Here is a 14460-nt window from a genome sequence, read left to right as displayed (position 1 = left end):
CCAGGTCCCACTCAGTGAAGTGAACAGGTCTTCCCTACCTCCCAGGATTGTTTGTCAAGTCAAAACCAGCACCATAATATTTACAACATGTCTGTAAGTGGAAGCAGCACCCCCTAATGGGTTAAATAAAAATGCTGCTACAAAATCATAGAAACCTTTCTTAAATAAAAATACCCAAATGGAGCCTATCGAAGTCGTATACTTGACCCACTGGTTCCTTCCCCCTCTCGGCTCCTTCTTTTTCGACAAGATGGCCACACCGACTCCACCAGCGGCGAGTGCTCCTCCCGCCACTCCGGCCCCCACACCTGTGGCTGCAGCGCCCACTGCTCCCGCGGCTGCCCCCGCCCCGGGGTTGCTGCCCCAGCGCCAGCGCAGACCCCGGCCTCGGCTCCAGGTCCCACTCAGCCTCCGGCTCCCGCCGCAGCGTCTTTCCCCACGGCGGTAGCGGCGACGATGGCGGCCTCCGGCCAGAACCCGGCCTCCGTGCAAGCCCCCGCGCAGACCCCTCGCCGCCGCCGCCTGCCTCCTGGGGCCCTTCCCTAGCGGCCGCGTGGTCCGGCTGCACCCGGTCATCTTAGCCTCCATCGTGGACAGCTACGAACGACGCAACGAGGGCGCTGCCTGGGTTATCGGGACCCTTCTGGGCACCGTGGACAAGCACTCGGTGGAAGTGACCAACTGCTTTTCAGTGCCTCACAATGAGTCTGAAGACGAGGTGGCCGTGTATGAATTGCACAAGAAAGTCTCTCCAAATGAGCTCATCCTGCCTGGGCTGGTACGCTACAGGCCATGACATCACGGAGCACTCGGTGCTGATCCATGAGTACTACAGCTAAGAGGCCCCCAACCCCATTCACCTCACCGTGGACACCAGCCTCCAGAACGGCCGCATGAGCATCAAGGCCTATGTCAGCACTTTAATGGGTGTCCCTGGGAGGACCATGGGGGTGATGTTCACACCTCTGACCGTGAGGTCTGCATATTACGACATGGAACGCATCGGAGTTGACCTGATAATGAAGACCTGTTTCAGCCCCAACCGGGTGATCGGGCTCTCCAGTGACCTGCAGCAAGTCGGAGGGGCGTTGGCCCGCATCTAGGATGCCCTCAGCACAGTGCTGCAGTATGCAGAGGACGTGCTGTCTGGAAAGGTGTCGGCGGACAATACCGTGGGCCGCTTCTTGATGAGCCTGGTTAACCAAGTACCCAAAATCGTTCCCAATGACTTCGAGACCAAGCTCAACAGCAACATCAACGACCTGCTGATGGTGACCTACCTGGCCAACCTTACACAGTCACAGATTGCCCTGAACGAGAAACTTGTCAACCTGTGAATGGGTCCCAGGAAGCACTCCTGCCACTGGACCCCAAGACAGCAGAGGAATGTTTGTTTGTTTGTTTTTGTGGTCTTGAGTCACATTGAACCAGGCGACTTATGTGACTGAATAAACAGAGCCTGCCTTTTATAAAAATAAATAAATAAATAATGCCCAAATGGTCAGTCATTGTTTTTCGACAGATCCTCCCCTTGGACCTAAAATATATGAAGATGGTTTTTCCACCTGTCTCACCCTCTCCCATGAGCAATTCAAGCCACCAGCCTCTCTGAGGAAGGAAGGAATGGCTCTCTGCTCCTGGCGAGTTACAGCACAGGGGCAGCTTTGCCCTGTTCTACAGGGTTGCTATAAGTCGGAATCAACCCAGGGCCATTGCATTTTCCCCCCTTTCCTAAAGAATTCTATGTTTTTCAATTTATAGAATTTATTAAGTTTTGACATCCATTACGAACACAAATCATCTGCATTTTAAATGATTTTTGAGGAAGGAAAAATAATTCTGACGGGACAAGGTAGAGAGGATTGGTAAAGAGATTCCAGTACAAATCCCAAAGGGCAATCTGCTAAACCAAAAGGAGCAGGTGCATTGACATAATATGTTTCTTTTAAAAATTGGCCTTTTTTCTCACCAGTGCAGTTTTTAAATGTAGAGAAATGTCCTCATAGTAAGCCAGCATGTCTTCCCTGAAAAAAAAGTGATATTTTTTAAGCCTCAAACAGGCAGGAACTTCCTGATCTGACCTCTCTACCTTTAATGTAATTGGTCCAGAAGGTTCCTTCTGGAACTACTGTTCTGAATCACCCTTATTTTTGAAGGCACACTAGCAAAACTAATCAAGTATATGATTGAGAGACCTTCTCAGTAGTCATCTGCTGATCACAAAGACATGTTTAAGCGCATTTTGATCTGAATAAGCCTATGCATGCATGAATCCGTACCTGAGTAGCAATACTACTCCTTTGTATCTTAGATATAATGGAAAACTTGAAAAACTATTGAAAATTGATCATTTTATCACCGGAGCATCGAGATGATTAATGAAAGGAGGTGATGTTGACTCGGGAGCACGTGCCATGATCACAGGCATACAAACCAGCATCCCCCGGACAGACGGCAGCTCTCCATTATTTTTAAGAATCTACATCCGGGGTATTAGACTGAGGCCCAGCAGACAACGGGTATTTTGAGAAGTGGAATTGGTTTTTCACATAGCGTCATTGGCAGCATCTCACTTATAAATGCCAGCCTAGTTTATAAAATTATTTTTATCAAGGTTGTCTTTGTTCTCTTTTCTTCTCTTGAAATTCTATAAGCCCCAGAGGGGAGGTTTTAGAGACTGATAAAACAACATAACAGTCTTTTTTAATTTGAAATGTACTGTAAACTCATGATGAAAGCATTTATCTTTAAAGCTATAATAACCATAATTCTCAAATAAGATAAAAGGGTTTTTTTTCCCCAGAGTTTGTCAGAGATGATTTCCATTCAGTCATGAAAAGAAAGTATGTTAAAGTGAAGTTTATCAAAACATATTTGTATTTCTCCATGTATCTCTGCCAGGTTGGACAAAGTATATAGACAACACATAAAATATTTATGCCATGACTACAAGGCAGTTAAGAATTTATTAATATTTTCTCATTTAAAATGGTTTTTATTTTCTATACATTTTTACTTTTCTGTGGACAAAAGAGTGATATTATATTTTCCGTTAAAATTCAACATGGCAAAATGTGAGATGCTCTTATTTCTCACAGAGAATTTGTGAAAGTCTATTCTTACTCCCCTCCATCATGAAGTTTGACCTTTGGAAAGAATAGCAATTTTCTTTGGCTTTTGAATTAGTTTGAAGATGAGTCTGTGCATTCTAATACAATCAATGAATCACTGAAAAGATGCTAGAGGAACCAGAGAATGCGTCAGGAATAATTTATGTGTAATTTTCAAGCTTTTAGATACACAGTCTCCACATTCGGAGAAATAAATATGGCATTTACTGCTAACGTTTTTGCACCAATGGAATAGAAATCATTGAGTAAATTCCCACTGCAAACATCAGTCCTCTGCTGCCATTAGGAAAATGCTGAGCATCTCGTTTCCCTGCTCTTTCAATTTTAACGAGAGTCCCAGGATCAACTTCCTGTCAGACGCTATAGAAAAGGCAGACAATGAAGACAGATTCTTCTGCACTGGAAATTACCCTGACATAAAGGGCTACTCAGTGAACCCAATGATCAAAATATCTTTAACATTGAGATAGTATGATGTTTGACTTTGAGATAGTAATGAACAACAAAATACAGGACTGAAAAGATGGAGATAATGAGGTATCCAATGAGAGTGGTTTCTTTTTCTCTTTTAAGTAACTTCCTATTAACCTCATATTTTAATTTTCCTTGATTCAGCAACTTAAGTGCAAGCTGTTTCATGATATGATTGAAAGATGTGAACTAGGACTGAAGGGCCTGCGTTTCTGTCAAGGGATTTAATCTTTGAGGTGTGGCATGCTCACGCTCACAACAGAAATGAGATGGGAGGCCAGTGTGTTTTACTTTGGCATGCTGAAGTGCCCTGATCAGCCATGCTTGGCTAGGAGTGACGGTGTAATGGTTTGGGTAGCTTTTAATGCTGGATTTGGTCAGAAGAAATGTACCTACATTTGGTTAACCTGTTGGATTTTTCCAGAAGCTTTATGTAAAAAGAAAGTGTTGATAATTTACTTCTCTTTTATCTCAAAGGTTCCTGGATAAATGCTCTGTAATGATTCTGGAGAATAAGAATCATAATTGTGGATACTTTTTATAGGAATCAGAATGATTAATAGAAGAAACCTGAAGGGTAGAGTTCAAGAAAGACATAATAACGTCGAGATGAACTATTTGACCGCTAGTCTTGTTCTGCCTGCAACTACTCTTGCTCGATTCTGTGCACATTTATTTTTGGAGAAATGTCATAGAGAGGGACATGTCACTAGGTGCCTTATATTATCCCCAAACCTGCATCTTCAACTACATCTCTAACTCTCCACTCGCTTTAGTCCTCTTTAACAGAACTCTTTTCTACGCTGAGTTACCAACTGGTCCTCTTGAACCAGTCTTTGATTAGAACTACGGACAGCATCTTAAATAGAGCAGCTTTGACCATAAATAGAAGCATGTAGGTTTAGAAGAGCATTAAAAGGAAAGGTGGGTAGAGTCAGTGCTTTCTTTTCTGTGACTCAGAATGTATCACAGATACAAAGAAAACTAGAGAGCTCTATTTTGGGGACTAGATATTAAGTTTTATCTGTGATACATTGCAGTGGTTTTTACTCTTTGATCAGGGCTTACCCAATTTCATATGTATACATTGAATTTTATTCTGTGGGATAAATTTATGTACACTTTATGAATCTCTGCTAAACATATAATCTGATAAGCTGGATTACATGAAGAAGAATGTGGTATCAAGATTGCAGCAAGGCTTATTAATGACCCGCAATATGCAGGTGACACAACCTTGCTTGGTGGAAGTGAGGAGGACTTGAAGCACTTGCTGATGAAGGTCAAGGATTACAGCCTCCAGTGTGGATGACAACTCAACATAAAGTAAACCAAAATTCTTACATCTGGAACAATAGGTAACACTATGATAAATGGAGCATCCTGGCTGTACGTCTTATGATGTAAAAGGTTTATTCTTCTAGCAGGCTAGAGTATAGTCACTATTCACAAAGCACTAAGTATTTCTCTATACGCAAAATCTGCATTTGTGAACAGCCTTAATGCAGGCGATACACACCAGTTTACTGACCCTTTTCTTTGACGGGGAAAGGACCCGTGCTAAACTTGACCCCAAGTGCTAAAAGAAATGAAATGTGCTGATATTTACGCCAAAGCTGTCATAAAAAGTACAGTATCTCTTTGGAGAATTAAAATAGAGTTGACCGTTGTTTTAGTTCCTAAGGCTGCTCTGACTAAATTCCACGGAGTGTCTTTAAACAAAGCATATTATCTCACAGTCCTAGAGACTTAGTGCAAATTCAGAGCGCTAGCAAGACTTGGAGGAGGTGAGCTTACGATGAGTTCAAGAATGAAGAAAATGTTCTGAAACTGATTAAGGTGAGGACTGTACAATTCTTCTTGATGTGGCTTAACTACTGAATTGTGTATGTGAATTACATGCCAATAAAACTCTTTGGGGGTAGAGGAAGTTATAGGAAAATATTTTTTCTTCTCTCTTCTAGGCATTGATTGGTGTTTCTTGTTGAGTAGACGAAACTTCACATCCTTGTCTCTGCCTGTATGTCTCAGGCTCTTCTCTTTTATAGGGTGGCCCCTCACAGAATTACAGGCATACCTTCTACCTGTTTGATTAGCATTAACTGTATCAGGAATCCTATTTCAACCAAGGCAATGGTCATGGTAGCAGATAGTAGACCTTAAAAATATGTAGAAGATGTTTTCTCATGTTGACCTTCACCCCCGTGTATGGATCTCTTGCGACCAAGGTGTAGATTTATCCTTGGCCTGGCCCTCAAACTAGAAGAACTAGATGGTGCCAGCTGCTCTGAAATGAATTGCTTTAGAAGGTCAATGGTATATTGGGAGGAAAATGTGGGACAAAACTCCAAACCATAAAAAGACTTCCCCTACTAGGTGGGTAGAGGCCAGTGGAAGGTCCAAGGCTCCAGCCCTTTTTCACCTTCGTGTTTGGAAATAAACTCAGCCTGTGGCTTCCTTTTCAACCAAGGAGAACAATAATATTAGGAAGGTATTCACACCTCAGAACAATCAATAATTCCACATCGAAAGAGCAGAATTCATTCAGGAATAAAGTCCACAAGGGTTAGCAGAGAAGCAGCACTAAAAACAGAAAATGTAGAATGAAAGCGGGATACGTGGTATTAAATTGTGGAGAAGGCGCTTAGTGAAACGGAACAAGATGTGCATCAATTGTGCAATGTGACACTTATCCAGTCTGTAAACTTCAACTAACTCAAAATAAAAAGTGAAACAAAAAATAAAGCGGAATGCCGTAGTGGGCAACTCTGCCTCCCTGGAGCTTCTTAAAGAGGCAAAACCCAAAGATGTTATTTGAGGACTAAGGAGCATCTGACTGAGTCTATGGTATTTTTGATGACCTCAGACGCATGCCAAATTTGGACATTGAAAAAGAAGCAGTATCTTCAACATGTCTTTTTTGGAGAACAAAATTCATCCACCCAGAACTATTTTCAAATGATACAATGATACATATTATTTAACAGATAAAAAATTATTATGACTGTGTGTGTATGTATGTATATATGTATGTATATACATACATATATATCATTGCACAACATTTAACTACCATGCCACCAGAGCTCTTTGTGTGTGTGTGTGTGTGTGTGTGTGTGTCTGTATAACTAAAAAAAATCCATGGTTGGATTTATCCACTCCACCAGAGAATGTTGTGGCAATGTGTTGATTGCCACCCTCAGCAACCCTATGGAGCACTTCTACTCCGCCCTACAGGGGCACTATGAGTCAGAATCCACTCAGTGGCAATGGGTTAGGGCAAAGTGAAAAATGTTTTTGTTCTCTAATTTATAAACTTTTAGTGTCCTCTGATTCATTAAAACAACAACTCCGTGGGTGCATCTATTAGTAAGCCTTCATTCTAACACCTCTGCAGACTTGTTTCCTGATTAATTGCAAAGCTGGGATTCCCGGGTCAGTGTTCTACATGAGGAACGGATTACTTTTAGACATTGTTAAGTCACTATTGATCATTTTAAAACTCTTTGGCACCAAGTACAAAGACTCATTTGGAATAATTTGAGTATTTGTATCTTTTATGGAATTTTTAAAAAGTGTATTCTGCCACTTCCATGGTAGAGTTGCTTATTTTCAGTACGCTCAAGAGCCGCCATTTCTCCCCCTTCTGTGGGAGTTGCATCTTATTAAAACTGTTACATAGCAATTCCTAGGGTAATTAATGAGAACTTATTTATGAATAAGAATTTATTAATAAGCACATATATTTTATGTATATCTTTAGGGCTGTGTCCTATTTACTGGTGAATTTTTCATCTCTTCCCCCTAAAAGTCCCTCCAAAGAGTAGATAATGATGAAGGAAGGAATTTTACCATAAACATGACTTAGTATTATTTGTACAAAACAAAATGGTGTTCTAAATAAGTAACTTGAACTCTCCTTCAACTATAAGAGTGATTTGTTGATCATTTTGCTGGGTTCTTGTCACCGCAAGGTGACCTAAGAAATTGAGTTCTCATAATTAAATTATATATATATATATATATATATATATATGAATGCAAAGAAGCTCTAGAATTGGTCCTGCTCAGGCAACTGTATTTTTGCCTTGTGATTATTTTATGTTAATAGATATAGGGACCGTCAACATTCAGAGCAAACAAACATGTAATATCTTGCAAAACTGTCAGATTTCACAAGTTGAATAAAAATTATGTTAAGGAGTCCCTCGACTGACCTTGTCACTGGAACTTTTAAATTTATTGAAAAAGTTGGAAATTTAAAACATACTTATTTAAAAATAATTTAAATCAAATGGATAGAGATAAAATAAAATATGGATGCTGCACTGAGAGTGCTCACTCCTAATTTCTGTTAGACCATGAGTTTGGAAGACCTGGCTAACTAATGGGGGAAATCCATCTGCTGCCCCATGGCGAAGATGTTGAATTTATAACATACACATCATTACTATCACATGCAAATAAAATATTGCTGACAGATATTTCTTATAAGTACCGCGCGCTAACTGATTGCGCCACTGGAGCTTCAAAGATATTTCAAAACAACCTACAGCCTTACATCAAAGGAAACTGCCAGAAATTCAAAGATATTCCAAAAATGATAGATCTTGGCGGAAAACCAAAAATAACATAAGGATGTTTACTCGTGGTTACATTTGCTCTTGTGGACTCTCTACATTGACCAAGAAGAGAGGTCGAGGGGATATGGTATTGTTTTCTTATACTTAGCCAAGCCATATCACCAAAAAAAAAAACCCACAACAATCTGCAACGCTACTTTACTTCTTGGAATTGTAGCCAGACTAACCCTGAGACTTGAGGATGTATAAGCTTTGCTTACTCCTCGCGTGCTTACAGGAGGGACAAATCCCTAAAGGATATCATACTTGGTAAAATGGAGGAATCTCAAAAAATGGAAAGATCCTCAACAAAATGGATTAATGTAGCGGCCACAGAATAGACTCAGGCCCAGCAGTGGTGTGGATCACAGAGAAGCAGGCTGGGTTTTGTTCTCTTGTACGTAGATTGCTATCCCCGTGAACTGACATGATAGCACCTCGCAACAATGATAAATAAGCAGGGTAGTCAAGAAGAAGACATTGACAAGATGGGCAGACGCAGTGGTTGTATCAGTAGACACACATAAAAAATTGTGTAGATGACACAGAACACAGTGCTTCATTCTGTTCTGCATAAGGTCACTCACTATTCATCAGAATTGACTCAATAACACCTTACAACAAAAACAATGAAAACACTGCATATGAAAACTTTATCTTTCCAAAAATGGTTAGCTGTCAAAATAATGTTAAAATCTATGTTAACTTTGAATAAACATTTGTAAATTAGTCATGTAAATAATGGTAAAATCATCAATCCAGTACATGTGTAAACATGTAATTTAAATGATAAAGCTTCATGTAATTGGTGAAAAATTTTATTATACTTATTTATTTTATGTCATGTAGCAGGAATGCAAAATCATGTAGACAAACAAGTTGTTCAAACTCCTCTAAAATTTTCTCTTCATTAACGAACAAGACACCGGCACTAGAGGAAATATCTATCTTCCATGCAGAAGCACTTTTCTCAATTATTTTCAAGACTGCCCAAACTTTTATTTGAAAAAATTTCAATTTCGAATATATTTCCCCAGTCCAAACACAGATCCACCAGCAAATGGCTTAAGCCTTATTTTCAAGATTATTCAGTTGGATATTATATCTTTTTAATTTTATTAACTACTTTTATTGGGGGGCTCTTACATATCTTTCACAATCCAGACATGCATCCATTGTGTCAAGCACATTTGTACATATGTTGCCATCATCATTTTCAAAGAATTTTCTTTCTACTTGAGCCCCTGATATCAGCTACTCATTTTTCCCCTCCCTTCCCACCCTCATGAACCCTTGATAAATTATAGATTATTATTCTCATATATTATATTGTTTTCTGCCACTCTTCACCCACTTTTCTGATATTATATCTTAATGTAAGCCCAAACGCTAGCACCCTTTGAAGAAAGTATTTCTTACTTTTCAGACATGTAAAGGTATTTGAAAATATAAGACAAAAAATCATTAAAATGATACATTTTATCAAAATAAATAATTATTCTTCATTGAAAGGCACAGTTAAGGAAATAAAAAGCAAGCCACAAATAAAAAGAAAATATTTGCAAAATGCACAACTGATAAAAAGGGTCATATCCAAAATTTATAAAACACTCTTCTAACTCAGTAATAAATGACAATTGACTTAATATGAAATAAGCAAAGGTTTGTGTAAAATGCTACTCCATAAATGCAAAGACTTGTTTTTGAGTCAGATAATTTTCTAATTCTGTCTCCCCACAATGAGGCGAAGCCTCTGCCTAATGCTTGTGAGCCAGGTCATTCCTTATTTGTACATCTTAAAAAGACTTCAACAGAGGAGGTGCCCTCTCAAATGGGGTAGGTTTCTCAGGCTGTGGGGCAGTGAGATTTCCTCTCAATTTCTTCCATATAACAGTCTTCAAAGAGCACCCGAAATCAATACACACAAAAGGGCATGGTGAGCCTTATTGGAAATTAAAGTCCTGGTGGGGGACACATCTGTGTGTCTTGGAGAAGGTGGGTAAACTCTCCTCTGGGTGGGAAACTAGGTGGGGGAACCTGCAATTGGGGGAAAACACTTAACATTACTTATATAGACCCCCAAGGGGAAAATACATCTGGTATACTGTTCCTCATTGGGCACTTTTGAGGGGATTTGTATCCAGTTCTTGGTGACCAAGGCTGTGTACTATAGACAAGTAGGGCTTTAGACTGCCCTTTGAAAGTGCACTATAGCCTTTATAGGCCATACCAGAAGGCTCTGATTTAGAAATCCCATTAAGCATGGAGTTCACCTTAAACACTCCTGTATCAGGTAAAAGAAACTGAAATAGTCTCTTGAATGTAGGACTGAAACACTCGAATGTGAGAAAAGCAGATGACTACTGTTCCCTGGTTATGGATTTGGAAGTCAGTGGACTTTGGTTCAAATATCTTACTTTGAGAATGGCCAATAAATGGCAATTTAAGATTACTACCTATTTGCTAATTCTAGCAACTGGGGAATGCATAAAAGAAACTGTGGTATACCCATAAAATGGAACTATTGATCAATGTAATATTTTTGCATTTCTAGTGAACTGTATGCTAGGTAGTGCCTGTCTCTTCTGGTTCCATTGAGCAATAACAAATTGTTTTCTATTATTAATTCAGGGGTAGAAGGCCCCACAGTGAAGCAGATTGAGAGACTGATTTATTAAGTCTTAAATAGGACACAGATGAAACAAAGACAAGATTGAATCATCCAGATGAGAGAGACTTTCAGTGTGAGCCCATAATGGTGCCCAAAGATTCACAACCATGGGCTGCTAAAAGCAGACATGGAAAGAAGGGAAGCTCGCACCGAATCAATACTGATGGCAGATGGATTCACCACAGCTGAAAGCAAGACTCCAGGCTGCAGAAGACACCATGATTGGGACACTGGCGCTGTTAGAGATTTTATAAAGCTTAAACTTACAAGATAGATTCAGGGCCCTTGAACTCTCTTGGGTGAGGGCTGCTTTCTGACCATGCAGAGCCCTAGTGTTCCAATTTCCATTGATAGATAGAACAACAAGGAACATTCTTAAGAGTTAGCCCCACTCTCCTTCCATGACAAAGGGTGTTCCACCAAACACCCGCTGCGAAGGACAGCTCATTCTACAGTACTGGAAAGTGGGTGGAAACAATGCCGGGGAGGGGCTAACTCGATCTAGAAATTCAAGGTGAATTTAGGGCACCCACTGTACACCACAGCCTTCCACCAGCCTTAGGCTCATAATCTAAATCCTAATAGTTAAATATGTAGATAATTTAATAGTTAAAAACACTTTAATATACCTAATAATGGTAGGTTTCTCCCTTTATTTACTAGATAAAAAAGAAAGTTTCTTGCAAAAGATGAATAAAAATAGTAATTCCCAACATTTGAACTTTTCAACTTTTTTATTATAGAAGACACTTTACATTTTCAGAGTTCACAATTTTCTCTAGATTCCATAATTTCTCTTGTGAAAATATTTGCATAAAAATGTCTAGTCTCCAAAAAAATGCTCAGCTATTTATACTGCGTTAAATAGCTCTTTTGAAAGCAATGCCTATGAAAGGTTGGGATAAACTTTAAACAATAACAAAAGCTAATGTAGCTGCCTTAGCTTTGGAGGAGCGGCTTCACAAATACCGCAAAGCAGATGACTGATGCCGTCTGAATACATCTCCAGAGGCTAGCAGTCCAAACCCTGATCCTGATCATGTGGGTGCCTTGTGGAGTTTCTAATACATTCTTTATTCTGCTTGAGTCTTGGAGTTTATGATGCTGCCCAGAGTGTTTTGCTAATGACAGATACATCTACTTGTGTGCTCACGTGGATGGGCTTCCCCTGTACTTGCGTCCAGCAGCCCTGGCCGCACAGTTGACCACGTGCAGTCTGGCAAATCCAGATCCGCGCTGCTCCAGGGGAGAAAGAGGAGGCTGCCGACGCCGAAAAGATGTATCCCCTGAAACACAGGGGAGCAGTCTTACGATGTGGCATAGGTTTGCGATGATTCGGAAGTTACTTGATGTTGGCGAGGTTTTTATTTCAGTTTGTATTTTCATTAGGTAGGTGGTATCAGTGTCCATGTCATCAAACGCCCCCTCAGAAGGGCTGAGGATGAGGACCCACTCTATTGGAAGTGGCCTTGTTTAACTTACCTGGACTTAAAAAACACCATTATGTTTGAATTTACATGAATACGACAAAACTTGATATCTATATGGATTACCACATAGTTTAGCATTGGAGAAAAGTTCTCTCCTCCAAGAAGAATCAGACTCCACAGAATGGAGAAGTCAGAGAGACTTACACGATGTCTGCTTACATAATACAGGTTTCCATTGGGACCGAATCCCTAATAGTGACTGAGGTAACATTTTAAAAAAGTAACGCCACAGAATATTTTGAGCGCTCCCAATCCGCTGGTCAATATGACCTCCAGGAATTCAAATTAAAGACGCCTAAGTCCTTATTTTATTATTAATTTTCAGTTATTTTGCAATAGCTTTATTGACATGTAATTCCTAATGTACACAATCCAGTAGTTCAACCACATCCTAATAGTAGTACAATTACCGCCGCAGTCAGGACGCGAACATGTGCTTCATTCTCGGGCTCCTTATTCGCTCCTTCTTTCCCCAGCCTTCCCTGTGTACTCACAAAGAACAATGAACTTAGGCACTGTCTCTATAGAGTTACCTACCCTGGCTCTGATATTACAGAAAAACATTTGAAAAACCAAATAAACAATATTAACAAGAATAACAAAGTAAAAGAAAGGCAATATCAAAAGCTGGAACAAATTAAAATGGATTCTAAAGGGGATCAAGTGATCGGGGGCTAAATTTTAACTTAACTGCATCTTCAATAATTCAGTGTCCAAAGCATTCTGTATGTTAGCAAGCCTATTCACAGCCCTGGCCCATGGTCAGAGGGGATTCACCAGGGTGATAATCTATGTATATTTCCTCTTCACTTGTTTTTTAACTGAAGCAGTTTTAAAATGGGTCAAAAGGAAGACCACATGATCAGATATTGCTTTTTGACCTAACTTTTCACATCCCCCAACTCTGACTAGAGGGGATTCACTGGGGGCTTAATCCATACGCACACCCTGCAAATAGAGGTCGGGCTTCCGCTGCCACCCGTGGCCTTCAGCAAACCAGGTGTGCACCAATTAAGCTCTGCAACCATTCCCTTAAGTCAGTGGTTCTCAACCCTCCCAACGCCGCGATGCTCTAATACAGTTCCTCATGTTGTGGGGACCCCCAACCATAAAATTATTTTGTTGCTACTTCCTAACTGTAAGGTTGCTACTGTGATGAATTGGGTGACCCCTGTGAAAGGCTCGTTTGACCGCCCCCCCAAAGGGGTCGTGACCCACAGGCTGAGAACCTCTGCCTTAAGTCCTTTTCATTTGATCACAGGTTAAGGCTATTGTTATCAATTGCTCTTTATACCAGAAGAAATGTTGAGTAGCTAATTGGATAAGAGTGAAAAATAAGTCATTATATTAATTTTAGCTCAGGATATCTCAAGTTTGTGGATAGAGATTACATGAAATAATAAATGCAAAGAACGTATTTGTACTATAAATTGTATTCCACCTTGGTAACAAAAGACAAATCCTCTTTCTGAACAAGGTCACGTTCAATGTTTTAGAACTTAAATTCTGAGCAGCAAGTGTGCAGAAGGCTAAGGAAACAATGAATGTCCACAACCCGTTGGCAGAGTACCTGAATGGATTAAGCCTCCATAGAATTCCTTCTGATCATTAACCAGGCATAGATGCAGTTTTGATCTCGGGCAGGATGCATTTAAAGGTGGATTGACATACCCCTTCTACCCAGCCCAGGGAGAGGCTATCTCCACTGGTCCACGGTAATGAGTTACACCACAGCTTCTTTAGTTGGAAGGCTCTGAACCAATCGTGTAAACTGTCCTGTCTATCATGGCATGTATATGTTTCCCTCATGGTCGCATTCTCATTTCTGTAATGACACCTGTGACTGTGATATATTGATCTGCTGCCAATCATGTTTCTGTACAGTTTCTTTTGTCCTTTCATGTCCTATTGAAGTCTCTGGTTTCTCTGTAAAACCCTAGCCGCCGTAAAGACTCTTGTCAATGAACTTCCTCATCCAGGTAATTTGTCTTTTCCTTTAAACATATAATAAATATTATCCTTAAAATATATTTGAGATTTAGGGTCTCTTTGGTCCCTAAAATAACAGGAATTGG

The 14460-nt window shown here is 40.1% G+C and overlaps 1 pseudogene; it reads left to right on the top strand.

Moving 5' to 3' along the window:
- Nucleotides 1-250: 250 nt before the first annotated feature.
- Nucleotides 251-1356, top strand: LOC142454501 (eukaryotic translation initiation factor 3 subunit F-like; annotated as a pseudogene).
- Nucleotides 1357-14460: the final 13104 nt, after the last annotated feature.

Source organism: Tenrec ecaudatus, chromosome 8 (genome assembly GCF_050624435.1).
Source record: "Tenrec ecaudatus isolate mTenEca1 chromosome 8, mTenEca1.hap1, whole genome shotgun sequence".
NCBI classification, from domain to species: domain Eukaryota; kingdom Metazoa; phylum Chordata; class Mammalia; order Afrosoricida; family Tenrecidae; genus Tenrec; species Tenrec ecaudatus.
This window is presented reverse-complemented; position numbering and strand designations above follow the sequence as displayed.